The 18,904-nt window shown below is 37.1% G+C and overlaps 1 protein-coding gene across 2 annotated transcripts in view; it reads left to right on the forward strand.

Annotated features, from left to right (window-relative positions):
* Positions 1-18,904, forward strand: part of SLC10A7 (solute carrier family 10 member 7) — a 253,234-nt gene that overhangs the window by 105,687 nt on the left and 128,643 nt on the right. The window lies entirely within an intron of this gene.

Here is an 18,904-nt window from a genome sequence, read left to right on the forward strand (position 1 = left end):
CCACACAAGCCTCCCGGGCATAGGGAAGTGCAAAGCTTATTAATAAGGGACCATAGGAAAAGGCTCTGTCCCTGCCCTTTTGTTCATATTTGGCTTCTCTCCTTGTAGCTGATTCTTGCCTTATTTCTGTAATTAAGTCATCCATCATCATCCAGAAGATGAACCAAGCCAGATGGTGATCACAGTTTGCGGGGGAGGATGGGAGTAGAGCACAGAGAGGACGAGAGGATTGCTGGAGTGGGTTACTGGGGACCAGCAGCCAGTGTCAGTGAGGAGGATTGGATAGAGCAGAGCAGGTCTTTCCAACCTGGATACTATTATCTCTGCTGTTACAGCAGCTAACGATCTCTAAGAAAAATACTGATTGATCATGGCCAAATGACTATCTGATTTTCCTCTCTGACTCCTTACTCAGCAAGCAAATTTTAGCTGTTCTGAGTCTTGAAGCCATTCAGTGTTTGCAGTTTCTTCCCTTTCATTGATGGTTTCCATTTTTCCTTTGTTCTTTTTGGGGTGTTTTCCTTATTGCTAGCCTTCTTTACACTTTTATATGTAAATATATATTCCCTAAATATCCACATACATTTTATGCCATCTTTATTACATGTTAGTTCATTTCTATTTCCTTCATATTCTTCCTCTTCTTTTAATATCTGTGGGGTCGGGGGGGGTGCGGTAACTGGGCAAAGGTGCTCAGAAGGCACAAACATTCAGTTGAAAAATCTAAAGAAAAAATATGTATCTGCAAGGTCAGATATATATAATAAATGTTGTATGTGCGGCGAATAGGAGCTCTTGTTGACAGCCTGTCTGTTCATCTGTCATCAGATGTGAAGTACAGTAAGTCCAGTGGGACCTGAAGCCTAGCCTTCTTTTTTTGGAACCAAATTCTAGGGTTAGGGTTCTCTGCCTGGCAAGAGCTCAAGTGCTGAAATTCCAAGACCATATCCTTCTTTTTTTAATTAAAAAGATTTTAAAATTGAAGCAGAGTTGATTTACAATGTCTTGTTGGTTTCAGGTGTACAGCAAGGTGATCCAGTTATATGCATATGTGTATATCATCGTAGTTTTGATTTCAAGCCCATGTCCTTAGTCCTATTCTGACTCCTACCACATTGCACATCTTGCATCTAGATGTTTCACAAGTATTTATTGTATCCGTGACTCAGTAAATAACTCAAGATCCTGCTTTCCATCCCATATATTTATACTGAGCCTAGAAACCAGAATAGGATTGAGTGTGGGCCTCTACTGGACCGTGCTCTTATAACACCTTCCATGTTCCCTCCAGCCACTGCCCCATTTCACTGCTCAACTTCCAAGCAAGCAAAATTTGAAATAGCTGTCCCAATCTTTACTTCTTACAGCACTGCCTCTCCTCAGTTGACTCTAATCAAGCCTCCCTAGCACTCTACTTAGAACTTGACTCTGCTCTTGTCAAGGTCACCAGTGACCTCCATCTTGCCAAAGCCACGGTGGCTTCTCTGTCCTTGTTTTACCCAAACACTTGGCACTACTAGACACAGTCAGTCATTTTCTCCTTGGAACATGTTTTCCTCTTTCTTCATTTCCATGCTACCTCCTTCTCCTGAGGTTCCTACTGCACCTTTTCAGTATCCTATGTGGGTTCTCTGCTGTGCTTAACTTCTGTAAATGTTAGATTGTGTCAGGATTTGGTGGTAAGTCCTGGTCTTTTCTTAGTCTACAGTAACTCCCTAGGAAAGATCATCCAATCTCATGGATTTATGGAACATCAAAATGCATCTGCTACCAAATTGATGTCTTCAGCTCCAACTTCTCCCCCAAATGCCAGACTCATACATCAAGATGCCTATTTGATGTCTCATTTTGGATATCTAATAAGCATCTCAAGCTTACCATATGCAAAATAGAATTCTTGATCACACCTCCCCCATCCTTAAACTGCTTCTGCCTTAATCTATCTCATTTCAGTTAATGGCTCTACCCATTACTTGGATTTAAGAGTTTTCCTAGATTTCTCTCTTTTCAGCATTTCCCCCTCCCCGTATCTAAGTCATCATCAAATCCTATTGGGTCTACCTTCAAAATACATTTTGAGTTCATCATCTTCTCTTCATCTTCACTGTCACTACCCAAATGCAAGATGCCATCAACTCTTGCCTGTTATGCTACAATTATGCCCTAATTTGTCCCCCTGCTTCTATTCTGATCCCCCTAAAATTCTGATTTCACATATCAGCTAAAGTAACCTTTTCAGAATGTAAAACTCTTGTTGTGTCACCATACTCTCTCCCAGCTCTTCCCTGGTTTTAAGACATCTCTGGTGTCTTCTGTTGCCCTGAGGATAAAATCTAGACTCCTTATCCCAACCAATAAGGTCCTGTTACCTAGCCCTGCCTTCCTCCTTGGCCCTACCTTATACCACACCCCATACTCAGCACACTTCAGCAGCACAAAGTTTATCTCCCCAAACACACCAAGCCCGTTTCTTCCTTAGGGCCTTTGTACTAGCCACCCCCTCTGTCTGGAACATTCTTTCCTCCAGTGTTCACTGGATTGGCTCGTTCTCGTCATGCAGGTGTCAACTCAAACGGCACCTCCTCACTGACCTTCCCTGAGTGCTTCCCCAGCACTTTCTATCACATCAACCTGTTTTATTTTCTTCAAAGCCGTTATTATTATCCAAGTTATCTTGTTCATTTATCTGCTGTATGTCAATCCCCACTAGAGTGTAAACTCTGAGAGAGGAGGGTCCTTGTCTGCCCTTTTCATCCCAATACTCCTGCTGTTTATATAGTGCCTGGCACCTATACTGTGCTAAATAGCTATAGAATAAATTAACAATTTTCCAGGACTCAGAGTAGAACAAAAAGCCTGGGAATTTTCAAGTCTTACCAGTTAGCAGTCTGTCTGTGTTACGTATTCACAGGTAAGCTTTCACTTTTCCCACCCTTGCTATTTTTTCTCTCCCTTCTTTTCTCTTCTTCAGGGTGGACTTGTCTTTGTTTCCATCTCTAAACAGGCTTTCCAAGGCCACATTTCATCCTTCAGGTCTTTTGACATCACTCAGAGATTCGTTTGTGAAGGAAAGTAAGTCCAGCATGCAGTGGTCCATAAAGCTGTTTCTTATTACATCAAATTAAAGGACTTCCTGATCACTGGTCCAAGGCTTGTCTACTTTTCTTAAAACAAATGTTCCACTGTTGTTACAGTATAATCGCGTATAGATTCCCCTTTGGAGTTTCTGATTTTCTTGATCTTCATCTGTCTTCTTTGACTTCTTTTGTGATGAAGAATCTTTTTGATACTCCTTCTCTTACTATACTGAAACTAGAAAGATAACCAAATATTTAAGCTGTAGTGGATGTCACACATTCATTGTGTGTGTGTATAAGTGTATGTAACTATTACCAGTTTTTACATAGCTTGTTCTACCTTGATAGTTCATTGCTGAAATAAATATGAAATTGTAGGACACTGACTTATGTAAAGAGATTTATCTATTGTTTTTTTCAGTACAGAATCTTTTTCCTTTTTTGATTGAGAGGATCCCGTAGAAGAGTTCTACTCTTTCTCAGGCATTTGTACATGTCCACACATTTCCACGTATTTTCAGAAATCTCAAGGAGTTCTGATTACATGATGTTGCAGACAATGCCAATGCTCTGTTGTTAGCACTTTGAACACTTGTGCATTATACACATCTGCACTGCCTGAAGAGCTCACTGTGCTTTACAGCTCTACCTCTTAAACTCTGGTCCCCAGAGCCTCTGCCCAAAATGAACAACTTCTTTTGCTACTGCTTTATCCAGTTTTTTTCTTTCAGCTTTAGTTTCTACTCTGGTTTGTATTGTTAAATCATACTCCCGAGAATTCTTAAAGGTGTTTCTTCTGCTATCCTATCTTGATGCTACCCCAGATCTACTCACTGTACAGTGATTACATCCTTGGGTATCCTGCTGCCATATTTTATTTGTTCTTGAACAACCCACAGACTTACGTCTCAACACCACGTCAGCATAAGAGGATGGGCCAAACTGAAGGACTTCTGTTTTACAGTCTCACTTTGAGACTCGATGTTCAGGAGTGATGTTAGCGAAAAGCCCCATTAAGCAGGGTGTGAAGGAAAGCTCAAGCTGACCCACTGCTAAAAATCCCAGCGTGCTGTGCACGTTCTTCCTGACGTAGACTAAAACATAGTCATGGGGGAGGGAGGGAGATGCAAGAGGGAGGAGATATGGGAACATATGTATATGTATAAGTGATTCACTTTGTTATAAGGCAGAAATTAACACACCATTGTAAAGCAGTTATACTCCAATAAAGATGTTAAAAAAAAAAAAACATAGTCATGGGGTTTGTTTGGGTTTTTTTCAAGCTAAAGTTCCCACAGCAAAAGCAGAAAAGTTACCTGTGATCAATTGTATATATTTGGGGGGTTGTGTTTTGAAAGCAGCTCTGTCTTATCCTGAAAATTCCTGGATGACTTTATTGTTGCTGGAACTTAGTTGTTAAGTTGGAAGAAATTCCCAGATGTCTGAAAACTTTTCTGACATGATTTTAGTTGACAAATAGTGTATAGGTGGCCTGCTTTTTAAATGAGCATTATTTAATCCACATTAAACCATCTTTTGGTTCTTACAACTGTCTTAACTTTATTAAAGTCAAAAATAATGTTTAGAGAGGGTAAAATCGTAAATATGATTCATAAATACTTAAAAAAAACAATAAATAGCGCTCCTAGTTGAACGTAAATCTCACTTAGAACTGTAGTTTATCTTTGAAAGAAAAACTTCTGGGACTGAGGGTAAAGCAGTTTTAGAAAAGAAATATTATGGAATTTGAAAATCTAATTTGGCATATATTAGATTAATGCCCTGTAAAACCCTAAAGTCTGAATTGAGTTTACAGAGGGTTTGACTTAATTCTGTTATTTCTTTTGCTCTTTTTTCCTTTGTTATGTATGTATAAATCTTGGTGACTTTTCCTTTTATGGCTTTAAACATTTAGTACTGAATTCTAAAGCGGCAGGTCCCTCGCTGCTTTTTATTCTCAGTGAACTTTTAAGGAGGTAGTGGACAGGAATTTGTGTGTGTGTGTGAAATTACTTTTTCTATGAATATATGCATAATCCCACAATTTCACCAATGTACACATTTTTTGCTTGCAAATAAGAAGGGATTAAAAAATTTAGTATGTAAAAAGCAAGGTTGATAAAGACCTTTTCATACATTTGTGTCCTAACATGTTTTTATTTTTTAAAAATATGCTGCAGCTGATTGAACTAAATTTGATTTTGACTTGTGCCACACAATTATAATTCCTTCAAAAGCATGTCACTATGCAGTATATTTAAGGTACTGTCAGCAACAATTCCTTCTTTATTTAGAGTAATGTAATCTGAAACTATCAACCTTTTCTACTTTCATGAGCTTTTGACTTTCACACCACAATGCATGAAATAATGCATTTTATTTAAAGCTTTCACTAAAATGTCTGTCACTGGAGGGAAAATTTTAATTTAAATATGCCCCCTCCATTGAAATAGGCTTTTCTACCATTGTCTGGGTGTCTTCCAATATTCTAAGCCCTTTGGATTACTTTGGATTAATTAGTCATCTCTTTATTTATAATAAAACAACATAATGATCCCCTATTGTGGCCAAAGAATTGGACTAAGCAGGGTGATTAAACTGGAGAATAGAATATCAAATGATACCAGAGTCTAGTTACCTTATCAATTTTCTTCAGATAGAAATGATTAAGCAACCTGTTGGATAGTAGATCCAGACTAGAGAGAAGAAAGTATAATTAATATTGGAAGGATGTAAAGGGGGGAAAAAACCCTGTAAATTGACCTATAATGAGAATAATCCATGATGCACAGCAAAGAGAATGATCAGTGTCTGGAATTCAGTGCCAGCTTGGCTTACATTTATGAGAATATCTGATTCATTTTTATGAATATTAAGTTCTATAAAGTCCAAATTGAGCAAAGGAAAACAAATGACATATATGGTTATCTACAGGTACAGGGTGGGGGGAGCCCAGGGGTTAGAAAATACATTGAAATATTGAATAATCAAAGTAGAAACACTAGTCTAGCAAGATAGTCATGCCATCCATACACACATTGTTTTGGTTTTTTACTTATGTTATAACATTTTATCAAGTTATAACCTCATCTCTGATGTCATTATATGTTGGAGCAAATATATATTAGCACTTGTCTCTACTGCACGCACAGACAGCCATGTTCATTTACTTGTGAAGTGAATTGTTCTATCGATTATGTGCATCCATTATGACAAGTGCTTAGGGGAAGCAGGGCAGATTTTATTCAGGTGAAAAACCTATCCCGAAAGAGCTTCTACTTTAAAAGGGGAGACATGTACACATAAGTATATGAAAAGCAAGATAGTAGAAACTGTGTGCTTTAACAGGGAGGCATAAAACTGAGGGACAGGTACCATGGTAACAAGGAGTAAGAGCTCAGAGATTTAGGAGGAAAGATAGAAATATTCAGGGAAGGCTCCATGGAAGAAGTAGAGCTGTTGATCAGAGAACAGTACTAAGCAATTCTGATAGCTGAAAAAAGTTCATGTATGTCTATTAAGGCATGTGTTTTGAAAATTACAGATAATTCATTTTATACTCATAAGAATGAGAATATGAAGGAATGTGATCCCACAGATACATGAATGGAAAAAGGATTTAGAAGGGAGATGTCTTTGCATCTTTCCCAGGTCCTCCATATTTTCATTTGCTCATGTGGTTCATATTTAGTGTATGTGTACATGGTGGGCTCTGCCGGCTGTCTAAGTAGGTACATTGCTAAAGATATAGTGACAGACTTTTGTCTCAGTGTCCTCATATAAGTGCTGATCTAGTATAATTAGCCTTTATAATATGTGATTTAAGGTATAATATTTGTACTCCTTGAAAATTTTTTCATGGCAAGCTGCCTCATGCCTTTGGCCATGTCAGTAATCATTAACCACTTTGTTACAGAAAGGTAGAAAGGAAAATTATGAAGCAAGACCTATTTATTTTGCTTTTCAGTTGCAGCACTGGTAGATAAAAGATTTAATGAGGAGGGCGGAGTCAAGATGGCAGACTAGGAGGACGAGGAATTTGCATCTCTGCACAACTAGTGCACCTACCAGGCACCGGTGGGGAACCACAGACACCTAAGGGATGGGAGGAGTTCCCAGCGACCAGTTGTTTCAATTATATTTTTACCTATCCTAATATATTCTTTATCTTTCTAATTTTATTTTCTTCTTTATTCTTTGATATTGTACTGCTCCCTTTTTTCTTTCTTTTTTTTTGCCACACCACGCAGCTTGCAGATCTTGGTTCCCAGGTTGGAGGTCAGGCCTGAGCTCCTGTGGTGGGAGCAACGAGTCTAAACTGCTGGACTAACAGAGAACCTCAGACCTCAGGGAATATTAATCAGAGTGGGGCCTCGCTGAGGTCCTCATCTCAGCACCCAGACCTGGCTCTATCCAACTGCCTGAAAACTCCAGTGCTGGACGCCTCAGGCCTAACAACATATAAGACAGGAATACAGCCCCACCCATCAAAAAGAAAAAATGAAATGACAAAAAAATATGTTACAGATGAAGGAGCACCTACAAGACCAAATAAATGAAGATGAAATAGGCAACCTACCCGAAAAAGAATTCAGAGTAATGATAGTAAAGGTGGTCTAAAATCTTGGAAGCAGAATGGGGAAAATACAAGAAACATTTAACAAGGATCTAGAAGAACTAAAGAGTAACCAGACAATGATGAACAACACAATAACTGAAATTTAAAATACTGTAGAAAGAATCAATAGCAGAATAACTGAGGCAGAAGAATGGATGAGTGCGCTGGAAGATAAAATGGTGGAAATAACTTCCAGGGAGCAGAATAAAGAAAAAAGAATGAAAAGAGTTGAGGACAGTCTCAGAGACCTCTGGGACAACATTAAACACACCAGCATTCGAATTATAGGGGTCCCAGAAGAAGAAGAGAAAAAGAAAGGGTATGAGAAAATATTTGAAGAGATTATAGATGAAAACTTCCCTAACATGGGAAAGGAAATAGTCAAGTCCAGGAAGTGCAAAGAGTCTCATACAGGATAAAACCAAAGAGAAACATGCCAAGACACATATTAATCAAACTATCAAAAATTAAATACAAAGAAAAATTACTGAAAGCAGCAAGGGAAAAGCAACAAATAACATACAACGGAATCCCCATAAGGTTAACAGCTGATCTTTCAGGAGAAACTCTGCAAGCCAGAGGGAGTAGCAGGACATATTTAAAGTGATGAAAGGGAAAAACCTACAACCAAGATCACTCTACCCAGAAAGGATCTCATTCAGATTCTATGGAGAAATTAAAACATTTACAGGCAAGCAAAAGTTAAGAGAATTCAGCACCACCAAACCAGCTTTACAACAAATGCTAAAGGAACTTCTCTAGGCAGAAAACATAAGAGAAGGAAAAGACCTACAATAACAAACCCAAAATAATTAAGAAAATGGTAATAGGAACATACATATTGATAATTACCTTAAATGTAAATGGATTAAATACTCCCACCAAAAGACATAGACTGGCTGAATGGATACAAAAACAAGACCCGTATATATGCTGTCTACAAGAGACCCACTTCAGACCTAGGGACACATACAGATTGAAAGTGAGGAGATGGAAAAAGGTATTCCATGAAAACGTAAATTAAAAGAAAGCTGGAGTAATATTTATCATATCAGACAAAATAGACTTCAAAATGAAGACTATTACAAGAGATAAAGAAGGATACTACATAATGATCAAGGGATCAATCCAAGAAGAAGATATAACAATTTTAAATATTTACGCACCCAACACAGTAGCACCTCAATACGTAAGGCAAATTCTAACAGCCATAAAAGGGGAAATTGACAGTAACACAGTCATAGTAGGGGACTTTAACCCCCCACTTTCACCAATGGACAGATGATCCAAAATGAAAATAAATACGGAAACACAAGCTTTAAATGACACATTAAGCAAGATGGAATTAATTGATATTTATAGTACATTCCATCCAAAAACAACAGAATACACTTTCTTCTCAAGCGCTCATGGAACATTCTCCAGGACAGGTCATATCTTGGATCACAAAACAAGCCTTGGTAAATTTAAGAAAATTGAAATCATATCAAGTATCTTTTCTGACCACAACACTATGAGACTAGATATCAATTACAGGAAAAAAAAACTGTAAAAAATACAAACACATGCAGGCTAAACAGTATGCTACTAAATAACCAAGAGATCAATGAAGAAATCAAAGAGGAAATTAAAAAAACCTAGAAACAAATGACAAGGAAAACATGACGACCCAAAACCTATGGGATGCAGCAAAAGCAGTTTTAAGAGGGAAGTTTATAGCAATGCAATCCTACCTCAAGAAACAAGAAAAATCTCAAATAAACAACCTAACCTTACACCTAAAGAAATTAGAAAAAGAAGAAAAAAAAATCCCAAAGTTAGCAGAAGGAAAGAAATCATAAAGATCAGATGAGAAATAAAGGAAAAAGAAATGAAAGAAACAGTAGCAAAGATCAATAAAACTAAAAGCTGTTTCTTTGAGAAGATAAATAAAATTAATAAGCCATTAGCCAGACTCATCAAGAAAAAAAGAGAAGACTCAAATCAATAGAATTAGAAATGAAAAAGGAGAATTAACAACTGACGCCACAGAAATACAAAGGATCATGAGAGATCACCACAAGCAACTATATGCCAATAAAATGGACAACCTGGAAGAAATGGACAAATTCTTAGAAAAGCACAACCTTCCAAGACTGAACCAGGAAGAAATAGAAAATATAAACAGACCAATCACAAGCAGTGAAATTGTCACTGTGGTTAAAAATCTTCCAACAAAAAAAAGCCCAGGACCAGATGGCTTCACAGGTGAATTCTATAAAGCATTGAGAGAAGAGTTAACACCTATCCTTCTCAAACTCTTCCAAAATATAGCAGAGGCAGAAAAACTCCCAAACTCATTCCAGGAGGCCACCGTCACCCTGATAAACAAAACCAGACAAAGAGGTCACAGAAAAAGAAAACTATAGGCCAATCTCACTGATGAACATAGATGCAAAAATCCTCAAAAAATACGAGCAAATAGAATCCAACAGCACATTAAAAGGATCAAACACCATGATCAAGTAGGGTGTATCCCAGGAATGCAAGGATTCTTCAATATACACAAATCAATCAACGTGATACACCATATTAACAAATTGAAGGATAATAAACCATATGATCATCTCAATAGATGCAGAAAAAGCTTTTGACAAAATTCAACACCACTTATGTTAAAAACTCTCCAGAAAGTGGGCATAGAGGGAACCTACCTCAACATAATAAAGTCCATATATGACAAACCCACAGCTAACATCATTCTCAGTAGTGAAAAACTAAAACCATTTCCTCTAAGATCAGAAACAAGAAAAGGTTACCCACTCTCACCACTATTATTCAACATAGTTTTGGAAGTTTTAGCCACAGCAATCAGAGAAGAAAAAGAAATAAAAGGAATCGAAATTGGAAAAGAAGAAGTAAAACTGTCACTGTTTGCAGATGACTTGATACTGTACATAGAGTATCCTAAAGATGCTACCAGAAAACTACTAGAGCTAATCAATGAATTTGGTAAAGTAGCAGGATACAAAATTAATGCACAGAAATCTCTTGCATTCCTATACACTAATGATGAAAAATCTGCAAGAGAAATTAGAGAAACACTTCCATTTACCATTGCAACAAAAAGAAGCCAATACCTAGGAATAAACTTACCTAAGGAGACAAAAGACCTGTATGCAGAAAACTATTACACTGATGAAGGAAATTAAAGATGATACAAGCAGATGGAGAGATATACCATGTTCTTGGATTGGAAGAATCAACATTGTTAAAATGCCTATACTACCCAAAGGAATCTGCAGATTCAATGCAATCCCTCTCAAACTACCAATGGCATTTTTCACAGAACTAGAACAAAAAATTTCACAATTTGTATGGAAACACAAAAGACTCCGAATAGCCAAAGCAATCTTGAGAAAGAAAAACGGAGCTGGAGGAATCAGGCTCCCTGACTTCAGACTATACTACAAAGCTACAGCAATCAATACAGTGTGGTACTGGCACAAAAACAGAAATATAGATCAATGGAACAGGATAGAAACCCCAGAAATAAACCCACACACATGTGGTTACCTTATCTTTGATAAAGGAGGCAAGAGTATACAATAGAGAAAAGACACCCTCTTCAATAAGTGGTGCTGAGAAAACCAGACAACTACATGTAAAAGGATGAAATTAGAACAGTTCCTAACACCATACACAAAAATAAACTGAAAACGGATTAAAAACCTAAATGTAAGGCCTGACACTATGAAACTTTTAGAGGAAAACATAGGCAGAACACTCTACGACATAAATCACAGCAAGATTCTTTTTGACCCACCTCGTAGAGAAATGGAAATAAAAACAAGGATAAACAAATAAGACCTAATGAAACTTAAAAGCTGTTGCACAGCAAAGGAAAACATAAACAAGAACAAAAGACAACTCTCAGAATGGGAGAAAATATTTGCAAACGAAGCAACTGACAAAGGATTAATCTCCAAAATATATAAGCAGCTCATGCAGCTCAATATGTAAAAAACAAACAACCCAGTCCAAAACTGGGCAGAAGACCTAAATAGACATTTCTCCAAAGAAGATATACAGATTGCCAACAAACATATGAAAGGATGCTCAACACCAGTAATCATTAGAGAAATGCAAATGAAAACTACAGTGAGGTATCACCTCACACCAGTCAGAATGGCCATCATCAAGAAATCTATAAACAATAAATGCTGGAGAGGGTGTGGAGAAAAGGGAACCCTCTTGCACTGTTGGTGGGAATGTATATTGATACAGCCGCTATGGAGAACAGTATGGAGCATCCTTAAAAATCTAAAAATAGAACTACCATATGACCCAGCAATCCCACTACTAGGCAGATACCCTGAGAAAACCATAATTCAAAAAGAATCATGTACCACAGTGTTCATTGCAACACTATTTACAATAGCCAGGACATGGAAGCAACCTATGTGTCTATCGATAGATGAATGGATAAAGAAGCTGTGGCACATATGTATAATGGAATATTACTCAGCCATAAAAAGAAATGAAAGTGAGTTATTTGTAGTGAGGTGGATGGACCTAGAGTCTGACATACAGAGTGAAGTAAGTCAGAAGGAGAAAAACAAATACTGTATGCTAACACATATATATGGAATCTAAAAAAAAAAAAAGTTTCTGATTAACCTAGGGGCAGGACAGGAATAAAGACACAGAGGTAGAGAATCGACTTGAGGACATGGAGTCAGGGAAGGGTAAGCTGGGGTGAAGTGTAAGAGTAGCATTGATATATACACACTACCAGAGGTAAAATAGATAGCTAGAGGGAAGCAGCTGCATAGCACAGGGAGATCAGCTCGATGCTTTGTGTCCACCTAGACGAATGGTATAGGGAGGGGATGTGGGGATACATATATATATATATGCATATAGCTGATTCACTTTGTCGTACAGCAGAGACTAACAACATTGTAAAGCAATTATACTCCAATAAAGATGTTTAAAAAAAAAAAAAGCTTATTGGAAATCCACCCCGTCTTTTCTCTTGTGCTAGTAACCCTTCAGAGAATTTCCTTTTGGGCAGTATCTAACCTGCTGCAAACATTCTAGAAACTGACTGGAAAACGAGCCTGAGGGTCATTATTCATTGTTCATAATGTAGAATTTCATTTAATCCCTTTGTTTTCAGTATGATGTGTCATTGCTCACTCTACATGGTACATGGAATTCCCTGCACTAGAACCTTTCTGGTTCAGTTCCATAGAAAATAAAAATCTTGTTTTCAGTCCCAGGGAGTATATGGGATGGGGGAGAGGATCTTAAATTCTAATTGCTTCTTATACAGGCTTTCAACCAGTTCTCCTATTCTCCCTCTTCTTACGGTTACTTTGTCAAGTACGGAGGCTTTCCTGGGTTCTGTGGCTCAAATCAGTTAGTTTCCAAATTTCTTCTTCCCTTTTTATTTTTTGCAGTGCTTATACCAATTTTTATACTTATACTTATGCCAGCATGTATATTTTATATTTTCACTTGTCTTGTTACTATATTTATTTATAATGTTTTTAATATTTTTCTCACTAATTTAATACTATAAAACTGCTTTGAAGCTATTGATTTGCTTTCATAAATTTGAGATATAGATTAATATATTAATAATAAAGAAAATGTAACCAACAAGAACTATAATGTGTAAATTACATAAACTTGAGGTGAAAACCACATCTATTAACTGATCATGTAGTTTAGCTGGAACAAGCGTATGCCGTCTTTGATATACATGTGTAACATTAGGTTACAATTCTAAAGAAAAACTGTCAAGCACTGTATTAGGTGTTTACATTGTCTCTTACATAATTTTTAATTTAAAATTTATAAAATGTATGTACACACACACAGAAAAAGACTTAATGAGGTGAAATGTAGAAATAAATACTTAAGTCAGGTTTTCATTCATGTTATAACCATGGATTATGAGAATTTGGAATCTAGGGCTGACCTTGACCAATCTCCAGAGTCAGTGGTATTGGCCTTACATATTAAGTTCAAGAATATTTGCAATTATTCTGAATAGATTTCCTGATATACTATGAGTAATCCTGTTTAGATGCTAGGATTAGCTATATTCATTGAGATAAATCTTCTATGGGTCTTTGAGATGATTTTACCATATTTATACACAATTTTTCAATGTGATTTTATTTATTTACCTACTTTTATTGAAGTATAGTTGCTGTACAGTATGACGTAAGTTACAAGGGTACAATATAGTGATTCACAATTTGTAAAGGTTACAATTCATTTATAGTTGTTGTAAAATATTGGCTATATTCCCATTGTTGTGCAATATATTCTTGTAGCTTATTTTATACCTAATAGTTTATACCTCTTAATTTCCTACACCTATGTTCCCCAACCCTCCCCTCTCTTCACTGGTAACCACAAGTTTGTTCCCTATGTCTGTGAGTCTGTTTCTTTTTTGTTATATTCACTAATTTGTTGTATTTTTTAAATTCCACATATAAGTGATATCATACAGTATTTGTCTTCCTCTGTCTGACTTATTTCACTTAGCATAATGCCCCCCAAGTCCATCCACATTGCTGCAAATGGCAAAATTTCATTCATTTTTATGGCTGAATATATTTCATTCCATACAATGGAATATATATATTCAGATGTGGTATATATATATATACACACATATGTATATATATATACATATATATATATACCATATCTTCTTTATCCATTCATCTTTTGATAGACACTTAGGTTGCTTCCATACCTTGGTAATTGTAAATAATGCTGCTATGAACATTAGGGTGCATGTCTCTTTTCAAATTAGTGTTTTTGTTTTTTTCAGATATATACCCAGGAGTGGAATTGCTGGGTCATATGGTAGTTCTAGTTTTAGCTTTTTGAGAACCCTCTATACTGTTTTCCACAGTGGCCATACCAATTATACTTTGAAGTTGGAATTGGGAGCTATCAAGCTGACTCTGAAAACTACAGAGAACTGAATTTTCAAAAAGTGCTCTGAGTACTCTTACTAGTAGGTTTCAGTATGGAGTTAGATGTGTACACTGCCTTGCCTCTTTCTAACACATGCTTCATGCATTTCCTATTCAAATTATATTTACTATAGACTTGATTTGACTTCATATAGTACTTAATAATAAGTTATGCCTATTTCAGCATTCCACATTCAGTGCTAGAATTGCATAGGTAGCAACTTATCATGAGCATTTTTAGCCTTTCTTTTCTTTGTGTTCAAAATGACTTGGTATGTCATGCGTTCATTCATGCAACAAGAAACGTTTGTTTACCTCTGTGTTCGTTCCCAGTACCAGCACAGTATCTTAGTACAAGGTAGAACCCGTTCTGCCTTTACTGCCTTTATGGAGGTTACATTCTAGTGTGGAAAGCAAACATTAAGCAACTGATTATGTGCTAAGTATTAACCGAAGTGTGTAGCGTGTGAAGAGAGACTACACCAAGGGGACGACATCAGTGAGTTCCTCTTCCACCATTTACAAGCTGTATGCTCTTGCATATTAATCTTTCTGGGACTCATTTTCGCATCTGTAAATGGAGATAATAATAATGCTAATTTCACGGGGCTGTTGTGAAAATTTGGGCATGGTGCCTAACACACAGGAACATTTAGTGATTATTACCTATTTGTTTTTGAGGGGGAGAGGGAGGGTCAGGGAAGGCTTCTGTGAGCAATTGACTTTTAAACTGAGATCTGAACAATGGTAGGGATTTGCTAAGTGGAGAGCATCTTATAAGAAAGAACACCATGTTCAAAGGCCCTGAGACAGGGTACATGATGTGTCCAAAGAACTAAAAGAAAGCCCCTGTGCCTAGAGCTCAGAAAATGAAGAATGGCTTAAAATGAGGCTGAGGTAGGCTGGGGTGGCTAGATCACACAGGGTGTTGTGGGCCTTGTTAAGGAGGATTTAGGCCTTTATTCTAAGGACAATAAGAAGAATTTCCACAGGGGAATGGCATGATTAGATTTGAGTTTTAGAAAGATTATTCTGGCTTAAGTATTGACAATGGTTCGAAACTTTTCATCAAGAATTTGGCTCATCTGTAAAGGGACCTTTTGGGGGAAATATTGGATTTTTTGCTAGTGTCACCTTCTTGGGTGTTGGTCCCTGGGATACCAGTCAGTGATAAAATTGGCATTGCCAATTTCTAGGTTTTGAGTAAATCTGCGGTTCAGAATTATATGAGCATGTGTGTGTATGAGTATATGCATATATGTGCAAATATATATAAACACATTATGTGTGTACAGGTATACACATGTATACATATAAATATACATGCATGTATGTTTGTGTACACACACACACACACACACACACACACAAACATTCTGTCTCCCAAGAGAGAGACCAGTATGTTTTTCTCTCCTATCTTCTGCCTCTGACCATTCGATTTCAATGTTTTTTGAGTTATGGCATGTATGTTTAAGAGATGAGGAAGAGAAAATATATTTACCAATCCCTTTAATCTATAAGCTATAATGACAGATCATGATTACTCTTCATAAGAGATTGGGAATGTATTGTGTTGTGCGTAACGACTTTATAATATAAATTCCAAGTTTTCAGGAATTGCAGAGATATAGGAGAAGGCTGTGTTCTCCACGTCGTGATGAATGCAGCAGTTGTATACATATACAGGGCTCGATCATACTGAGCATCCCCTGAGCTCCGTTTGCAAACAAGTCATATCTCCACCATGACAAAATTCCCACAAGATTTTGAATAATTAATTTCTTGGAATTTGCAGGATTCAGCAGATATGTTCAGCGTTATTGATGGCAGCAAACTTTATCTCTTTTATTTCTGAGACACATAATGAAATAGGGAGTCCCTCAAATAACCACAGTTAGCATTGAGGCTAATTTTGTAAGGGCCAGTGGGCTTTTGACTTAATGTGTATAAATACGATTTTTCCCCCTCACAGCAGAATGCATGGTAGATAGAGGCAGAGTGAATTGGCACTAATTTATGAACGCTTCCAGCCTTCTCCGTGCAGTACACCCTGTGAGGGCAAGATGCTCTAATTACACTTACTTCACATAATGAGAGCTTTTAATGGCAATTACTGATTAGAGTTAGGGAGGTTTCGGGACCTTAAGAGCAGGTGTATTAACCTTCAGAATGAAAGACTTCATCTGTCTTTTGTGTAGCTCAGCCCCACCACTGACCAGTTAGTTACTCAATGAAATCCAGCTCCACGGCCCCAAAGATGAGTGGGCTCTGAACCGAGGGGCTGAAGGACACTTTATATCTCAACTCAAATTAGGTCAAAGAGTTCAAGAATTCTCTTTGCTTTTAGCAGTGTTTTTACTTTGCACTTTTTCTCCATGTTGATGGTCACACTGGCTGTTTTCCTTTTTGGTAACAAGAATAACCCATAGTCCAGACTGCTCTTTTTAGAGACATTGATTTGCACAGTCACAAATGGATACCTGACATTGTTTTCCTCTTTACACGTTTGTAGTGTTCAAATTTGGGGGCCAGTATTTAAAAGCTCTGGCATCCTTTATATTAATATGGATATGAGAATTACAATAAAAATAAAAATTCTAGATCGTTACCAATTGTTGTACTAAGTGCATGAGTTTATATGGTCTACATATCCTATTTTGAGCAAAGCAGAAATTTTCTTTACAAGTCGAGATGACATATATACGTCGTTTTTTATAAACAATTAGAAATTTCACTTACATATCACATCGACATTTTACTAGGAGGATGATATTGCCCTTTCTAGCTTCAGTATCTGTCTCTCTTCTTAATGAAAATAGATCAAGCTTTGTTTGTCTGTTTCCTTTTCCCTTTCAGGTCACTCTGAGCATCAGTTTCTCCTAAAGCCTTCTTGCTTTTATATTCTCTGTCTGTACCACCATTTCCATTATTTCCATTTTCTGCATTTTGAATTTTGTGTCTTTATGTCTGCTAAATCTGAAATTAGAATTAAAAGCCAAAAAGTATTTGCAATGCAGGCATGTTTAAACTCAGTACATTTAAATAACTGATAAAGCTGGAAGGGAAAATGGCTCATGTTTTCTTGGCACTTCCTACTCAGAACCTTCCCAGTTCTAGGATTCTGATTTAAATGAGTATCTTTTACGTATTCCATATCCTTACCCTACAACTCCCCAAAGCTAGCATAATTTAAGCCCTTAATAAGTACTAGCTTTAGCAATATTATCAATAATTGAAACCATAAAACATTCCAATTGCCTTTTGTTAGTTTTAATACAGTTTCTTGTGAACTGGTATGTTTATAACCCCAAATCCCATTTTTCAGTCATGTATTCATTTGTTCACTGGACACACACATTTATAGGTATAAAATATGTCATCCTTCAAATAGCAGAATCTAGGATGTCTACAACAAATTTTACTAAAAGATTAAAACTCGAACACATACGCTTTAGTAATGCATGTGCTATTAACACTTTTCATTGTCCTAATCCCTAAAAACATATGTTTTGAGTCCCCATAGTTTGCATTCAACCAACATTTATCGAGCATTTCTTAAGCTAGGTAACTGTGCTATGTGCTTTCACACCCACAATCAGAAATCCTATCAGCTGCCCCAGGGAAGAATGGACCCCTGCATTTTTTGCTGAGGGTTATACAGGCTAGATAAGTGATGTGCCCAACATCTCAGAGCCAGAAGACTATCTCACCAGGCTTCCCAATTCCAAATCTGGAGTTTATATCTATACAACAGCCATTCACTTCCCCCTTCCCTGCCCCCTGCCACTATTTTTGAAGCTGATCCCCTGACCTTGGCCATAAAGACTGGACAAGGAGGCTGAAGTTCTCTCTGGAGGTGTTGGTCTGCTACTTGTCTTGGCTACTTACTGCTCTTAAAAGAGTTAATATAGCTTATTAAGCATATATATTCAAAACTAAAACATAGTCATAGTTTGTGAGAATGTCTGTGTAATTCAGGGAAACAAAATTTGATACAAGTTTTCTATGCACATAACTTTTTTTCTTTTTTCATTTAAAGAGCAAAACCTATCAGTTAATTTGGCATCAGAATTTAAGAGAACTCAAACTGTAGCCCAGTTATTTGAGGTTCCGCAGCCCTTGTCAGCCAGAAAGGTTGTACCTGGCCCACTGACTCTCAGACCTGTGAGAAATAGGCACCAGATCCCCAGTTTGGTAACAAAGGGCCCTGACACTGGACTCTTGGC

Source organism: Globicephala melas, chromosome 5, assembly GCF_963455315.2.
Source record: "Globicephala melas chromosome 5, mGloMel1.2, whole genome shotgun sequence".
NCBI classification, from domain to species: Eukaryota; Metazoa; Chordata; class Mammalia; order Artiodactyla; family Delphinidae; genus Globicephala; species Globicephala melas.